Here is a 15,767-nt window from a genome sequence, read left to right as displayed (position 1 = left end):
ATATGGAGAACACATGCATATGTATACATGTGGAAAAAAAATAGGTGATAGCAAAAGAAAATACATTCACCTTTGCTATGTCAGAGTTGGATGTCCTATGAACTACAAAAGGGAAAAAGAAAAATCTTGTAAAAGCTGTACCATTTTGCAAAGTTGCCTTTGGTCTGTATGTTGTAACATGATTTTACAAAACAGTAGCATCTAAGTGGGTTAGAAAGATGGTTCTTTTTATTTACTCCCAGTTTGTACCACATAGTTTACACCAGAGTATATAGCCTGGTCACAAAAGAGAAAGTGGATGATGCCAAAACTTTCTGTTCCAATGTTTAACAGATGCTTTCAAGGAAACATTACTGAGGAGGATGCTCGGATAATGTTGACAAAAAAGTCAGTGTCTATCTTTCCAGAGTAAGAAACTGCAGTTATTGGAGAGTACAAGATCTCATTGAACATGGAGCTGCTGGATGTACTTACTCCACCAGTATCATAATATGGCAGTTCCTTTAACTTGAACTACAGGGCTACTTCTCACCCAGGCATGATTTTGTTTTATACAAAGTTCAGAAATATACTTAGCTCCCTTTGAACTCCCGTCTTTGAAATCTTATGTACGAACCTCTTTCTGATTAGGAAGGGATAAGAGAGGATGTTTAACCTATCAAGAACAATTTCCATCCACATTAATAAATTAAGGAAGACTTCTTTATCCTCTTTATTCTTTTTCTGTTGGTGTATGCAAGACTTTTTCATTTTCTCCTGTACTGCTCTGATTTCCTCACTCTTTACACTACTGCCAGTCAATAGACAGCACTGTAAATAATGTTAAACTGGATGACACATGATAATATTAATAATGAAATAAGACTGTGGACTGCTAAAATGCAGAAGCCACACACAAGTCTAGTGAAGGGTCAGCAGGAGAGAGAACATTTCAAAATAAGGTCAAGGCCCCAGCAATAAATCTAGTGGGAACATTTAATAGTAACATAGGAATAGAAAACAAAGGAGAAATACAAAATTTGCAGTGTATGAATCTACAGATAAGACATTGTGGCTTAACTAAATCTGAAGAGAATCTTCTCCTTAGAAAATAAAATAATAATAATAAATATTCCTTGTGTTTAAAAGAAACCACTATGGACAGTTGCACTGATTCAGAGTAATAATCACTACTGAATGAAAACTTAAATTATAAAAAGATCCAGCCATTGCCTTACTGACATTCAGCTATCATTTCTTCTCTCTGTTACAGTGTCAAATCCATACTGAGGATAAAAAAGCATCTAATAAATGGGTCTAATAGCTACTGTGAAGGTAGCTAAACTTGAAAATTTACATGTTCAGCCACTTTCACTATATCATAGCTTTTCAATATGGTAGGTGGACACACTTTTCTTGTAAGAAATATACTTCAAAGGAAATAAACATAAAGATTATGGTTCTGCTAAAAACATCATTGATGAGAGACTTCCTAAGAAGAGAAAAGTTCCAAGTATTTTCAAAGTTTGACAATAACTTAATACAATTAAAATTTTGTTGTTCATAAAAGGCAGAAAGCAATCAATGATTTAAAAGGGAATAAAAAATTGATTACACTATACAATGACTATATGTTATTATTGATAAAATATATTCCCTAGATAGCATCTGTATATTGCATATTTTATTAACAAAGCACTTCAGTGATATCAAGAAATATATTACATTTTTCTGCAATAAATATATTTTATTAGTATGTTATTGATGCAGAAATAGAAAGAAGAAAGTCAACATTTTCAGATCCAGCATCTTGTCCAGTATGTCTTAATACAGCTAACTGAACTTATACTGCAGATTTACTGAATATCCACAAATAAATATTTGTTTAATGGCTACGTATGCTCACCACTGCAGGACATTAAAGGTATCTCAGGTTCATGTCCTAATTCAGACCATTTTTATGGTTACTTCATTCTAGGTGATTTAAATCAGGTGATAAGTGTCATCCAAATCAGAACACCGGTCTTATATAATGTGTACCAGATTCAGGTAGAAATCCGTATTATATCAGAAAGAAATACATTGTCATTACATGTTCATGAAAAAATCTGAATTACTCCAAAATTTACAGTTTTCTTAAAAAGTTTGCTAAAAATAATTGTATTGTTTGTAGCCAGTCAGACCTTTATCAACCTCATGATATATGAACTGGCTAAATGCTTGGTGTTAAAGATGAGCAGGAAGTAACAAACAATTTAAAATGAAGCAAAAGGAGATGTTAATACATGAACTTGTTAGAGCTAATTCAGAAAGTATAAGCACTGTGAGCGTGGTCAAACACTGGAACAGATAGGTGGTTTATGCCCCGTGCCTGTCACTGTTCAAGAAGCTTTTTGATAATACCTTCAATAATACACTTTAACTTTTGTTTAGCCCTGAAGTGGTCAGGCAGTTGGACTTGATGATCCTTGCAGGTCTCTTCCAACTGAACTATTCTACACTGTTCATGTCCCTTTTTAAAAAATATTTGTAGGTTTTTGACATCTACATTTTCATGTTTATCATGTATAGATAAAAAGTAGTACAGCTCCTGTTTTTAGGAAAAATATGTTGGTCTTAGCTCTTGGCTCAGAAAAGTCATTTGTGGCCACACCCTGCTAGGAGGATAATTTTGATCAGACTTCCATGACTGTAGATTGTGATGAGACTGAAGGGAAGACAGTGCCATTAGACTCATAGTGGATAATCTGGCAAATGTAAGCTTTCTGCTAACAAATCCATAATGCCATGATGATACTTCTTCCTTTTTAAATACTGATGGCTGTAGTAATGTTTGAGATTGGCATGAGAGCATTACTCAATATGCAGTGTTGCATGAGGTCTGAAAGCTGTTATTTTCCATAAAGCTTGATGTTTTTGCACTTTGGATAAGTGCAATATAGGTTTGCAAACATGGGTTTGTAGTTTACTGGGTTATATAGGCAATTTTTTCCCTTACATCTACTTCAGAGGTCATATATAAATCAGATACTTGATTGTGAAGGGTAAAGATTTTCGTTAATAGGTGGATAAAAGGGACTTTGCTTCACAGGCTTAATAACACCTGTGAACTGTTCTGGCAGCGCTGCCTGTTAATATTTGATCAGCTGTGTTCTGGAGTGATTAGAGTTGAACTAATTTAAAGTTAAAAATCCAGTTTACATTCAGATGTTTGTTGCTATTCTTTATCCAAATATGACCACTCCTCAACATAACTGATCATGTAGTTGCTCCCTGATCTAGTTCCATGAGAAAGATAACATTTTAAACCCAAAACAGAATATCCACACTATTAAAATACTCAAACTAACCTGGTGAATCAGTTTGACTGGAAGAGGGAGTGACTTAATATATGATTTGTTTGACAAAACAATAGATTCTTCTTTTATTTTAGGAGGAGAACAAGGATAAGAGCCTAGGAAAATAGTCTCCTAATCCAGTTCAACTGCAATTGCAACAGCTTCTCCAACTACACTTCTTATTCATGCTCACACACCTGTTACATATGCTTAATTTGCCCTTGAAGAGGTATGATGGTTTAGAGCTGTCTTCTTTTCCTAAGATTCTTACTAATGCCTAAAAAGGTCTTTTTTTTTTTTTTTTAATTGCAAACCACATGTTTATTTATTTATCTCAGTAGGTGAGCTGCCTTGCATAAGCACTACAAGTATGTACTTTCTAAAAGAGGTATTTAAAAAAAAAAAAGTAGATTGTCTTTGATAGCCTAAATTAAGGTATTGTAAGGACAAATCACAGCAAAAATAGATCAGCCAAAAAGAAAATTCATTTTCATCAGTTTTTTTTAATGGTGAGATATAGGCTTCTAAAATTATATCTGGTAATCTCAACAAATGAGTTCATTGCAAAAGTACTGGATGCTATTATCAAGGTAGTGGGACAAGAAACTTGTCTGGGATCACTAAATGAATGGTGTTCATGTGAAACTAGAAACCTGTAGCTCTGCAGAATGAAAGCTTATATGCGTGGGAAATGAGTAACAGAAATATATACAACTGGAATGGACAGTGAAGCACAAAAAGATTTGCGGAAGACTGAATGACCTTACAGTATCATGACCGCCAAAAAACTCTTAAGTGTTCAGAATGAACTTTTTATCTGCCTTTCCCCATATTTTAATAAACCTGCCTTCAAAGAGTTAATAACACTGCAATATATTTTCTGATATTTGTAATTTAAATAGTAATGGATGACAAAAAAATACAAACTGTGTTCCACTACAAAATACTGAAATGTTTTCAAAGAAATGCTTGGTAATTTTTTTTTCCTGTTGTTCAAACCTACATAATACCTGTCAAAACTTGAAGTGAATTTGCAAGCAACATATATTTTTCTCTGATGGAATATTTAAAATGAAAAGAAATTGCTTTTTGTTCTCAATATAATATGGCAAATCCTTCTGTAGTGCTAGTGAATGAGCTAGATGCATTTAATACAATGAAATGCTAAGTCATATATTAATTACCAGCAAAATAATTCACTGTCAGTAATAATAAGACATGATCTTGTGTATCCAGAGTCACAAACTGTGTGGTTGGCTCTTTCTAATCTGAAGCTCTGGAAAGTCTTAGCTTTAGCTGGCCTTGGCTAGGTTGGGATCTCAGGAGTCCACCAAAATAATATTTAGAGCATGAAAGAAAATAAACCTTTGCAATGCTGGGCAAATTTAATCGGAGCTAAGATATTTTTAATGGTTCAGATAAGAATCAAGAAAACTATGACTGACAGAAAATGTCACAGGAGTTTGAACTTAAACAATACTTAAGTAATTATATTACTTTAGTAATTATAATAATGATTCAGAATGAACAACTCTGATGTGCTATAAATAATCTTTTCTTGTCTCCCTGACATTTAAGAGGCCATCAAAAAATAGTTCTTATGTATATTGTTGACTCTGCTGACTACTTTTTTTTGATAGCAGCATTCAATACAATCCTATTCTTACAGTCACTATATAACAAAGCTCAGTCTACAAAAACACAAGAGTAATTACAAAATTTACCACTTATGTACATGTAGAAAAGGTTTAAGAATTATTTTTCTTTTGTGATAGCTTTCAGTTTTCAGAATGTATTTTTCTTTCTTCCTTTCTTCCCTCTCTCTCCCTTGCCCCTTCCCTCTTCCTCTCTCTGACCCAGAAATCTGTATGTGACTTTGTTAACCTTCCCCTCACAATCTTTGCCTGTGTTTATGCTTTTCTGTCAAATCTTTTGGCTTTGCTGAAACAGTGAAATGTCAGAGAATAGTCCCAGTCCAGTTCAGATTGGGAACTCCTGAACTCGAAATCTAAACCTATATATTTTATAAAAAGATCTACATTAATTATACCGAACTGTGAAATATGCCTCAAAATATGCATGATTGCAGTACATAGCAGGATGTGCAGAGTTTACAAAAGTGGACAAATAGCCAGTCTCTGAGTAACTGAAAAATCTGTTTACATTTGTTTTCTACTTTTTATTTTTCCTTATTAAATAGTCCTGCATAGTTTTTCAGAAAACTAATGATTGTGATGCCAAGGACAGTCAGTTGTAAGAATGATAAAACCTACTATTAAATTGGGTGCATAGTTCCATTAAAGTGTTAATGACTCTTACATCATGTTGGTGAGTGAAACAGAAACACTTGAAAGTGTCAAGTAGTGAGTCAAATGGAATCATAAAGTTATATAATATCAGACTAAAAATAAACTTTGTCAACATAAGAGATGTTTTATTGCTCATAATTTTCTATTGGCACTGACTCTGTTCAGATACATATGCAAGGATGACACTAAATAATGTAGTTTCTTTTTAGAAAGCATTGCTTTCCACTTTAACGTTAAGGCCTTTATATTATACTAATAAAAAGTCATAATATAATGGAGTACACTTAAATACTCATGACTAATTATATCACTTTATTTGTGTAATGAGCAATATACATATGTGCTGCTATCTCTGTAGTAATGCAATTATATAAAAATTATGTCAGAAGGGTTATTAAATTGTCTGTATGAAATGTTGTACTAAAAATATTCTTTGTGTTCTATGAAGTGAGATTCAAACTAAGAAATTATTAAAGATTTTAACAGAAAACATTTCTTGCTCACATAACATGAGTTTAGAGATCTGTAAGGGCAACAGTTTAAATAAGACAGGAAATACTGCTCAAGCTCCTAAATCCATTGTCCAAATGTTCAACACTGTTCAGATATGGGCTTCTGTCTGGGTCTAAAAGCTTTGTGAACTTCACACTGTTACTTCATTTATCTTTTCAGGAGGTAAATTCATATAGATGAACAAATTGAAAATGGGAGATTTTGGCTGGAATTATTTTAACAAATAAACCTGAAAATTATTCTATAGAAGAAATGACAGAATTATTCTTTTATAACAGAGGATAAAGTAGAAGTCAAAGGCTGAATTTTGCTTCCTTGTTTCCAGATCCAATAAAGACTTTATATTTTAGAAATTCTTTGGCTGGTTCTTTACTCATTGATATTGGATTTATGGTGCCAGTTTAACAATTTCTCTACATTTCCAGACTAACAGTAGAGCACTAGATGTTTGTTATGACTAAGTCCAGATTTAGAATTTTAAGTCATACCTAGCATTACTTTTTTTTTCTTTTTTTTTCTTATTGTTGCACACATACAGTTCATTAGCAAGCTTAAGAACTTTGTGTGATTTGATTATTATTTTATAACTTTTACATCCTTCAATATTAAATAACATATAATAAAATTAGTTGTTCAAAAGTAGTTTTGTGTAGAAACCATAGTCACAATAATGCAGCCCTTTTTGGTAGGATGATTATTTGTAAAAGCAATGTTGACAGTACTGGGATTGTAAGTTTATAAGAGTTAGACAATTTCATAGGGGATGGCCTGAAAGAAATTCTGAATCATCAGATGTGGAAATGCTGTAATAATTGTTATGAAATTGTATAATTGCACAAAACATAGGTAATTTCACTCCCACGCTCCTTTTAGTTCTGTCAGAGTGAACTTTTTAGCACTCTGGAGTACAAATACCCATAAGGAGTTAATACAAAGGTCAATGGGGAGCAAATCTTTGCAAACATTTTCTAAAGATTAGCAGGACTTAGGACATGTTTTCTGTATGCACTATATCATCTTCATAGACAGTCTGACTTCAGTAAATGAATTGGTAGTACATACAAGCATAAATATTATTAATCAAACTGACAGAGGAACTTTCTGTAAATTTAGTTTCCTTTCCAATTTAATTTTAAAAGGTGTACAAAGGATATGTGCTATGTATTTGTTTTCTGTGTTTTTGTTTATTTGTGTTTGTTTTGCTTTGAAATCATAGCAGCCTTCTAATATTCAGTCAGGAAATGATTTGTAGCAAAGGACTAATAACAAAAAATCACATTTTACGGCAGCTTAGCAACAGCCTCATTTCCCCCTTCTGAACCCCCAATGAAAACAGGAGCATAAAATGCTTCAGGCATTGGAGTCTTAGAGTGTAGGGAATGACTGCATAAAATCAGACCTGCTAGAGCTTCACAGTAGCAAAAGCATAGTCTCACTTCAGACAGAAGCATTCGCTGACACATGTTGGGTCCCTGGGGCTACCCTCTTTGTGTTGAGTGCCTTCCTGTTTCCTCATCAACATTCTGTTGTCTCTCAGGTCCAGTGAGGAGACAATACCTTATACTCCTCTCCTGAAAACTCTAAAGCTTGATGCTTCAGATTCATGTCTCTAACTTGATCTCAGATACATTCTCTTTAAAGCATATGCAAAGCCTGAGTAAAGATACACCCTTGTACAGAGATGTTGATAGTAATCAGATCTGGGGCATCTTACTGAAGCTCTTCTTCAGTTCCTATAATGTAAAATAGAGCAGGGGATACCTTGCAAATATTTCTAGTCCTAGTGTTGATAATGTCTTTGAACTGACCCTTCCCAAAGATGTCAGACTGTGAAGAACTCAGTCCAAAAGCATTTCATCATTATGGAATTCCATTACTTATTTCTCACCCAGACATCTGTGTCGAGGGACTGATGAGGCTTTCATAGTTCTGATTCTGACGGGCAAATTACACCCACAGCAATTTATTACTACTTACCAAATTCCAATCTCTATTTCCTCCTCTGTTAAAATGATTTTTGTGAAAATGATTTTTTCTTCCCTACTTTCATTTCTTTTCAGTGGTTTATTAGTGTATAGCTTCAGATGGCTTATCTCCCCTGTATTCTCTTTGACATCTTCTTAATATATCTTTAAGCTAGTTTAATGTGCTGCCTGCTTGCTATTCTCAATATTCTTATTATCGATGATAGGTGTAATAGAAACAGTGCTACTTTTGAAAAATGGCTGGACATTTTGTTACTGTCGTTTCACTGAGAAATAGGAGTTTTTATAATGCATATGAAAATACCAGCAGAAATAAGAGATCAAAAGGAATACAAAAATCAAAGCACTTTTTCTTCTCTTCAGATACCATATTCAATCCTCTGTGTACTTTAGGCAATGATTTATTGTTATTTTTTTAGATTAGAAAAGTTTCTGTTTTCATAAGAGGAAAGATTTACTTATCCTAAAAAAAAATAAATAAAAATGAGTAATAGCATATGGTACTAATTTTTCTTGAAGTTTATATGTTAATTTATTTCTTCGTAGAATTCCTTTCCATAGCTGTCCCTACTACTGGGTACCTTGATTAACTACTTGTAGTCTTAATGGGAGAGTAAAAATGGTAAAAAAAATCTCATCTGGTAATGGCAGGAATTGTATTTTCATTATAGAGTATAGCAACAAAAATGCTGGTTTGCTATATCATTTTCCATTTCATTATTGATTTCATTTTTATCTGTAATTGTCAGATTAGGTTCAGATCCTGGGAAAATCTCCTACAAGGACAGGAAATCTTCTACTTCATAAAGAAAATTGAAATAATACATTAATGTATTTGTGTGTAGCCTACATGAGCTCAGACACCTCAATTCTGTCTTATAATTAACCCTAACTGTTTTTGCATTTTTTTTTTTAAAACGGTTCTTGGTTATCTTTTCTCAGAATACTAAAGAGAATAACTGAAATTAATTGAATATATAAAAAACCTGAAATACTAGAATAACTGAAACAGCAAAAAATGCTCATTAATACCCATATGAAGGACTAACGATGCAGTGACCACTGTAGGCAAGCTGAACTAGAACCAAAACTAGTAGAACCAGAACATTTCTTTTCATTTGGACTTACAATCAAAGAAGAAATGGAAAAAAAATTATGAATGAGGAAATGGACAGGAAAACAAAAAACAACAACATTAACACACACACACAAAATATATGATATGATATGATAATAATATGATAAAATATGATATCTGCTTGCCTAATAATAATTATTTGTAAATCTTATGAAGACGTTTACCACTAGCTATTCCTAACTCTAGGGAACAGGTTAATTCAGCAAAATGTATGCAAATAATATTAGTGAACTTGGATTGATTCTTTGCTTCATATTATCATTATGAAATTGAGACAGTGACCAATTTTCACTGAATTTTGAATAGCTAGGTTTGTGGTTCACGTGTAAAGAACACACTGAAATGACAAGACAAAGAATTCAAGCAAACACTCAAAAAGCAGAACAAGATCTCTGTCCCTTCAGACTGAACATCTCAGTAATTACTGGATAAACGTTAGGGACAGAACCTTAGCAGTGGTGGATCAGTGAAACTTCACTGAGTTCAACAGAACTGCAAACTGCCTTAGTTTACAAAAGATGATTATTATAATATAATTTTAGAAGGTGTCAATTGCATGCTGCACTCTACCAAAGAGCAGGTGCAAAATACGTTGTAGAATTTGTGAGAAATGAGACAGACTGACAGGAGGAAAAGATTTTGTGTAGTTTGTGTGAAAACTATGGTGATTGATTTAAAGTATACTTAAAAAAATTCTGCACAGAACTTGAAAAGAACAATGAGTTTTGAATTGTCATTTGTCTGAGGGGCAAATCATTATGCCTTAGAAACGAATCTTCTTTTTATTTAAATGTTTGATTGTTCTCCTTGTATAGAGCTCAATCAGGTACTTTCATGCATGTGCTCAATACTACATTGCACTCTTCAGATTCTGTGACAGATATAGAAAAGTTATGTAGTAACATGAATTTAACGATTTTGGAACCTCAGCATGTGAGCTGGCAGTGTCCCACAATATTTTGCTTGAATTTTCAGTCATTTCAGGCTTAGATCCACAATATAACTCTTCTATTGCCTTTTTGTTGCCAACCTCTAATGTAAACAGAACAAAGATGTCGTGTCAAACACAGCCTCATATGCAAACAAAATTGCCATTACATACTATATGTGCATAATTAAGGAGGAATGTTGTCTGATTAAATAGGATAACATTTTCTGTGATATCAAACAATAACAGCAAATAATGGATATTTTATAATGTTTTCCATAGTTCTTTAAAATTCCAATATTGTGGTTTTAAACTCATCCTCTTCTACCTGTCTGTTTTGTTTTTTACAGTAATATTAGATTAAATTAAGGATCCTTTATAGAAGACCCCATATACAGAATCATTGCTGGAAAAAGAAATAGAAATGTCTGAATGTCTACATTTTTTGGAAGTTGAAGTGAACTCATTGACAACTACAAAGATGTGCTAAGGTTATCTGGAGTTGTCAAAATTGATTTTTTTATTCTTTTTGTCAGGTAAAGATATATTTAGGAAAAGATATACATTAAGTGTAACACAGTAGTTTTCAGAGAATATTTTAAAAGATTTTTTCAATACTCTCACTAGACGTCTGGTCTTCTGATTTAGGTTTCTTTTGCACCACAGTATTAGAATCTCCACTGTAGTTAGAATCTTAATTTTAGGACATGAAAGAAAATTCAATACCCTTTTCATGTAGCCTTGAGTTATACAGCATGTTGAAGTTGTTTGTTGTGCAGTTAGGTACTTAGCCACGAACAATAAGAATTATATTTTGTATAATACTATTATTTAGTACTTATGAGGTTTTTAAAGTTGCATTGACAAAAGTTTATTGATTCTGTGTCATATACCTTATAGAAAACAATATTCCATTATAACAATATTGTTTCACTTCTAGGTTTGTCAAAATTTGTCACATTTAAGAAAGCTATCTCTGAGGATACAATTTTTAGCTGTATAGCAATGGAACCTCCTCCATTAAATATTTCACATTGTTTTTTCCTTTTTTGTTTTGTTGTTGTTATGTTCTTTCTTCTTGCAAAAGCTGCTATGCCTTTGCCAACAATCTGCCATGCCTCACTCCTTGTGTGTAGGAGGTTTCCCTTTGAAACTGCATTGGTGGCTTAAAATGATGTACAAGAGCATAAAATAGATGTAGAAGAGAAGGAAAAATATATATTTTCTTACAGTAAAGGAGAACCATCCACTGTGGAAGTGATTTGGGAAAACAAACAACAACAACAAAAACACAAACATACACACTTTCAAAACATCTACAAGTTTTTAAAGGTCTACTTCACTGAGAATATAATTTTGTGTGCCAGATTTTCAATACATGAAAAATTGAAACATTTCAGTCTTTACCACAACAAATTCCTCTTTTTGGGGAAAAAAAAAAAATGTCAGCGGTTATTTAGAGGTATTATAGTCCTTGCCTGTTTTATTTATTTTATTTTATTTTTTTCAGGACAGAATGTCCTGATGAATGAGCTTCTAAAAATTAAATATGGGCAGAATTATCTAATTAAATAAATAGGAACCCTGAGTGAAAATACTCAACTTGCACCTCTTCATTTCACACAGAGGCAATCCCACTGTAAGTGTCCCACCTTATTCCAGGTGTGATAATACATACCCGGTAAGTATACTTATGTAAATATATGTACATTATTAGAATACTTCTTGAAAAGCATATGTTTTTAAGTGTCTCATAAACAGTGTTTCTTAATAAAAATTATCACAGCTTTTAATATCTCTTTAGTAGTCCATCCATGGAAGGAAATATTTTATCCCAAGGTTAAACAGAGGAATGGCTCCAGATGAAATAGGAAACTTTGTCTGTGACAGTTTCAAAGTGAAGGATGGGGTGGTAGGGAGCAAAGGTGTTTTGGCAGTATGTGGTTTATCTAAGAACAGAACAAGTCCTTTGAATCTCAAACTTTATTTAAAAGTGAGTGATTACAATCAGTCAGGGAAACTGTAGAACAATATTGCATTGATCAGCCTTAAAGTCAATGAGGAACATACACTAAAAATATGTTTCACACCTATGTGATGTGTTAAAAAATTGATCTTGTTATATATTCTCTATTAAAAGTTTCACAGTTTTATTCCATACATACTGAAATATTTCAGACACTTCACAACTTCTTGTAGCACTGAAAGCTTCCTGTAATTGGGATTTTGCTTCGCTACAGAAATGTGGTCAACTTAAGAATATATTTAGGGTGAACAGCAATAATGAAAAAAGAAACTAATCTCAGTGATGATTTTACTTCTGTTCATATTTAAATATTAGTAAATCTCCCTCTGGCTACTTAAATACTAATTATTTTGAAAAAAATAGTCCTACTATTCATGGGTATTTACATCTTTGCATGTTGGTATGGTCCTGATACAATAATTCATTTAGTGGTTATGAGCACGAAGAACATGCATTCACCCATCAGAGACATGGAAGAAGTACCATTTAGATCATTGGTTTGATTCCCTTGTGAGTAGAGCAAGATGAACTAGGAAGGCACCCGTAAATGAAATATGGAGAGTTTTCAGGCACATAAGATTTACCACATCTCATTAATAATTGAGTTTCCAGAGTGTTCCTGCTAGAGGGCTCAGTAAACATTCCACTTAGTTGAAGCTAGAATGTGTTTGTTGATCCAAATTTGGCATTTTGACCAAAGTAAGAAAAATAGTGTTTTATTTACTTATTTATCTTTTGTAATGCCTTTGGATATTTTGAAGTAGTTGTTTTTTTGTGGATTTGCTTTTTCATGGAAGTGTCTAAACTGATCATCTGTCTTTCAGACAAACAGGGATCTAAAGGAGTGAGGAAAAGTTGTCTTAAGACAAACATTGTTTACAGACTGTTCCCCTTTCAAGTTGTGTTTTGTTTCTTAGGGTTATAAATATATTCTGAAAAACCATAAACAGCCATTAACCAGGAGTTATATTTCAATAATAATAATAACAACCTAGAATACATTTTGATTTGTTTTTACTATGTTTCAAGTATTTTTTATGAATGTACATACTGTCAGTACATATGCCTCCATATACGCATTTGCTGTTTTTTCCTGGGCTTTTTGCTGCCACTCTACTTGTTAAAATTCATATCCAAAAATTGGTTTTGGCTGAGCATTCAGCAAGCACCGGAGCGTCAAGGGTCCAAAAGTGAAGGTTTAGATATATTTTACATACATCAGATTTACAGTGCATGCATAAAGCACCCATGCAGCATATGCTCTCTTAGACTTCATGGGTCATGGATGAATAAGTGAACTGGTTGTTTGTTTGGGATCCCCTGAAATTCTGGGAAATAAGACCGTTTCCTTCATAGACATAAGGAAGTAAAAGGAAGATATATTCTGGAAACTCTCCACAGGATGATACTGTTGGGTACTTGCAAGTAATAGAAACTTTGTTTCCTTGAAGTCACATTTCTGATTGTTTTGCACTGCATTATTTTTATAAGGCAGTTGAAAGGAGAAATGAAAAATTAGGTCACTCTAAGAGGGAACAAAAAAAAATACCATCACCATCAACAAAAAACACTTCATAATCCTTTAATTATTAGGTCAGCCTTGAGTGTAAACTTGTTAGTTTATTAGTTTTTAGTATATTTAGTATATTTAGTAGTTAATAATGGAGATGTTCAGATAATTTCAAGGATTTGGGGGAGTAATAATGAACAAAACTTCAAAAGGCAAAGGCTGAGGCCCACATTTCTGTAAAGTACAACTCCAGAATACAGCTTCATTTTTTCAATCTTCCTGAAAGAGATACATAATTGCTGTGATCTTAGCTGATCTGTCTATACAGGAGATAGTAGAGATATATAACAGCAAATTAGAAATATATTATCAATGGTAATGTATAAGTCTGGATGTCTACAGTCACTTAACCAATAATAATACCTTTAAAAAAATAAAAATAAATAAATGAAAAGAACCTTTATGAGAAATACCTGCTCAGAGTAAAGACAATTATCAGTCATTAATCTTCCACACACATTCATGCTTAATGTCAAAGTAAACAATAACAGAAAAGAAACAGAAGATACCTCTTAAGGAAGAATTCCTAATTGTAAAGAATTATTATTATTATTATTTTTAATTGCAAAAAGTTGTATGTTATCAGAGCAGATACTCAAAAGATTCTTTTTAATTAGATAAGGATAATTTTTAATTAGAAGTATTCTGATTTATAAATCGTAATAGCATATAATCATAGAATGACTTGTGTTGGAAGTGACCTTAAGTAGACCATGGAAGTAGACATTCTAGTTCTGACCCCCCTGCCATTGGCAGGAATGCCACCCACTAGACAAGGTTGTTCATGATCCCATCCAGCTTGGCCTTGAACACTTCCATGGATGGGGCATCCACAGCTTCCTGGGCAACCTGTTTCAGTGCCTCACCATGCTCTGAGTGAAGAATTTCCTCTTAACATCTAATCTAAATCCCCTCTCTTTTACTTTAATACTGTTCCCCCTTGTCTTATCACTACCTGTGTGTAAAAAGTCTCTCTCCACCTTTTTTTTTTTTTTTTTTGTAAGCCCTCTTTAATTACTGAAAGGCTGTAATGAGGTCTCACTGAAGGCTTCTTTTCTCCAGGCTGGACATCCCCAGCTCTCTCAGCCTTTCTTCAGAGGAGAAGTGCTCCAGCCTTTTGAAAAGTCTTCCAAAACACTTGTTTAAATATCTCAGAGAACAAGTTGCACCTATTTCATATTTTCTTTCCTTGGTATGTGATTTTTCATCTAGGTTTCCTAAGCTTGAGGTTAAGTACTCAAAACATTGAGACAACTGTTTACTAATGATCATTTTTTTCTTGAATAGTTTCCATAGTTTACATTTTTAATTATTAATAGTTTACATCCAACATAGTGAAGTAATAACAAGTGGTTAAAATAAAATAGAAAAAAAATCTGTAAGCATAGAGCTATCATATTAATTGTAGAATTAACGCAATCTGGTAATTGTAGTAATATTTTTACAAAAATAAAAAATCAATCAGATAAAAAAAAGTTGACAAAAATGTCTATAACGTCTGAAATTGGAAGAATATATTTAATATTTTTAAAGAATCAATCATCTTTTTAAAGTACTTTGAGGTAGCTTTAAATTACACCTATTAAAAACTCATAACACTGAAGTGTTGCCTTAGGAAATAGACTGACTAAAAGTGAAAAAAAAAAAAAAACAGGCAGTCAATTTAAAGATGTTCTGAGAATTTACAGATGTTCTGAGAATTTACAAGTAAAAGAATAAAAATCATTAAAGCCATGATGCAGGTATTAAATAAAGTGTAATGAGCTGGAGGCGTTATTAAGACCAACTTGTAAAAGTCACTAGAAGAATAAAAAAGAAAAAATCTTTTTGTTTTTCCTGTAATTATAGAAGGAAAAGGTTAGGCAAACAGATTTTGTTCCGATTCTCTCTTTTTTTTTTTTTCTGATTTCTTCTTCTACCGCTAATTGTTTAGTTTACATATTCCTGAAGACAAAGTGTTACTATTGTATCAAGGGAGAAA

Source organism: Anser cygnoides, chromosome 4 (assembly GCF_040182565.1).
Source record: "Anser cygnoides isolate HZ-2024a breed goose chromosome 4, Taihu_goose_T2T_genome, whole genome shotgun sequence".
Lineage (NCBI taxonomy): Eukaryota > Metazoa > Chordata > Aves > Anseriformes > Anatidae > Anser > Anser cygnoides.
The sequence above is the reverse complement of the archived record's forward strand: the minus strand, read 5'-3'. Positions refer to the sequence as shown.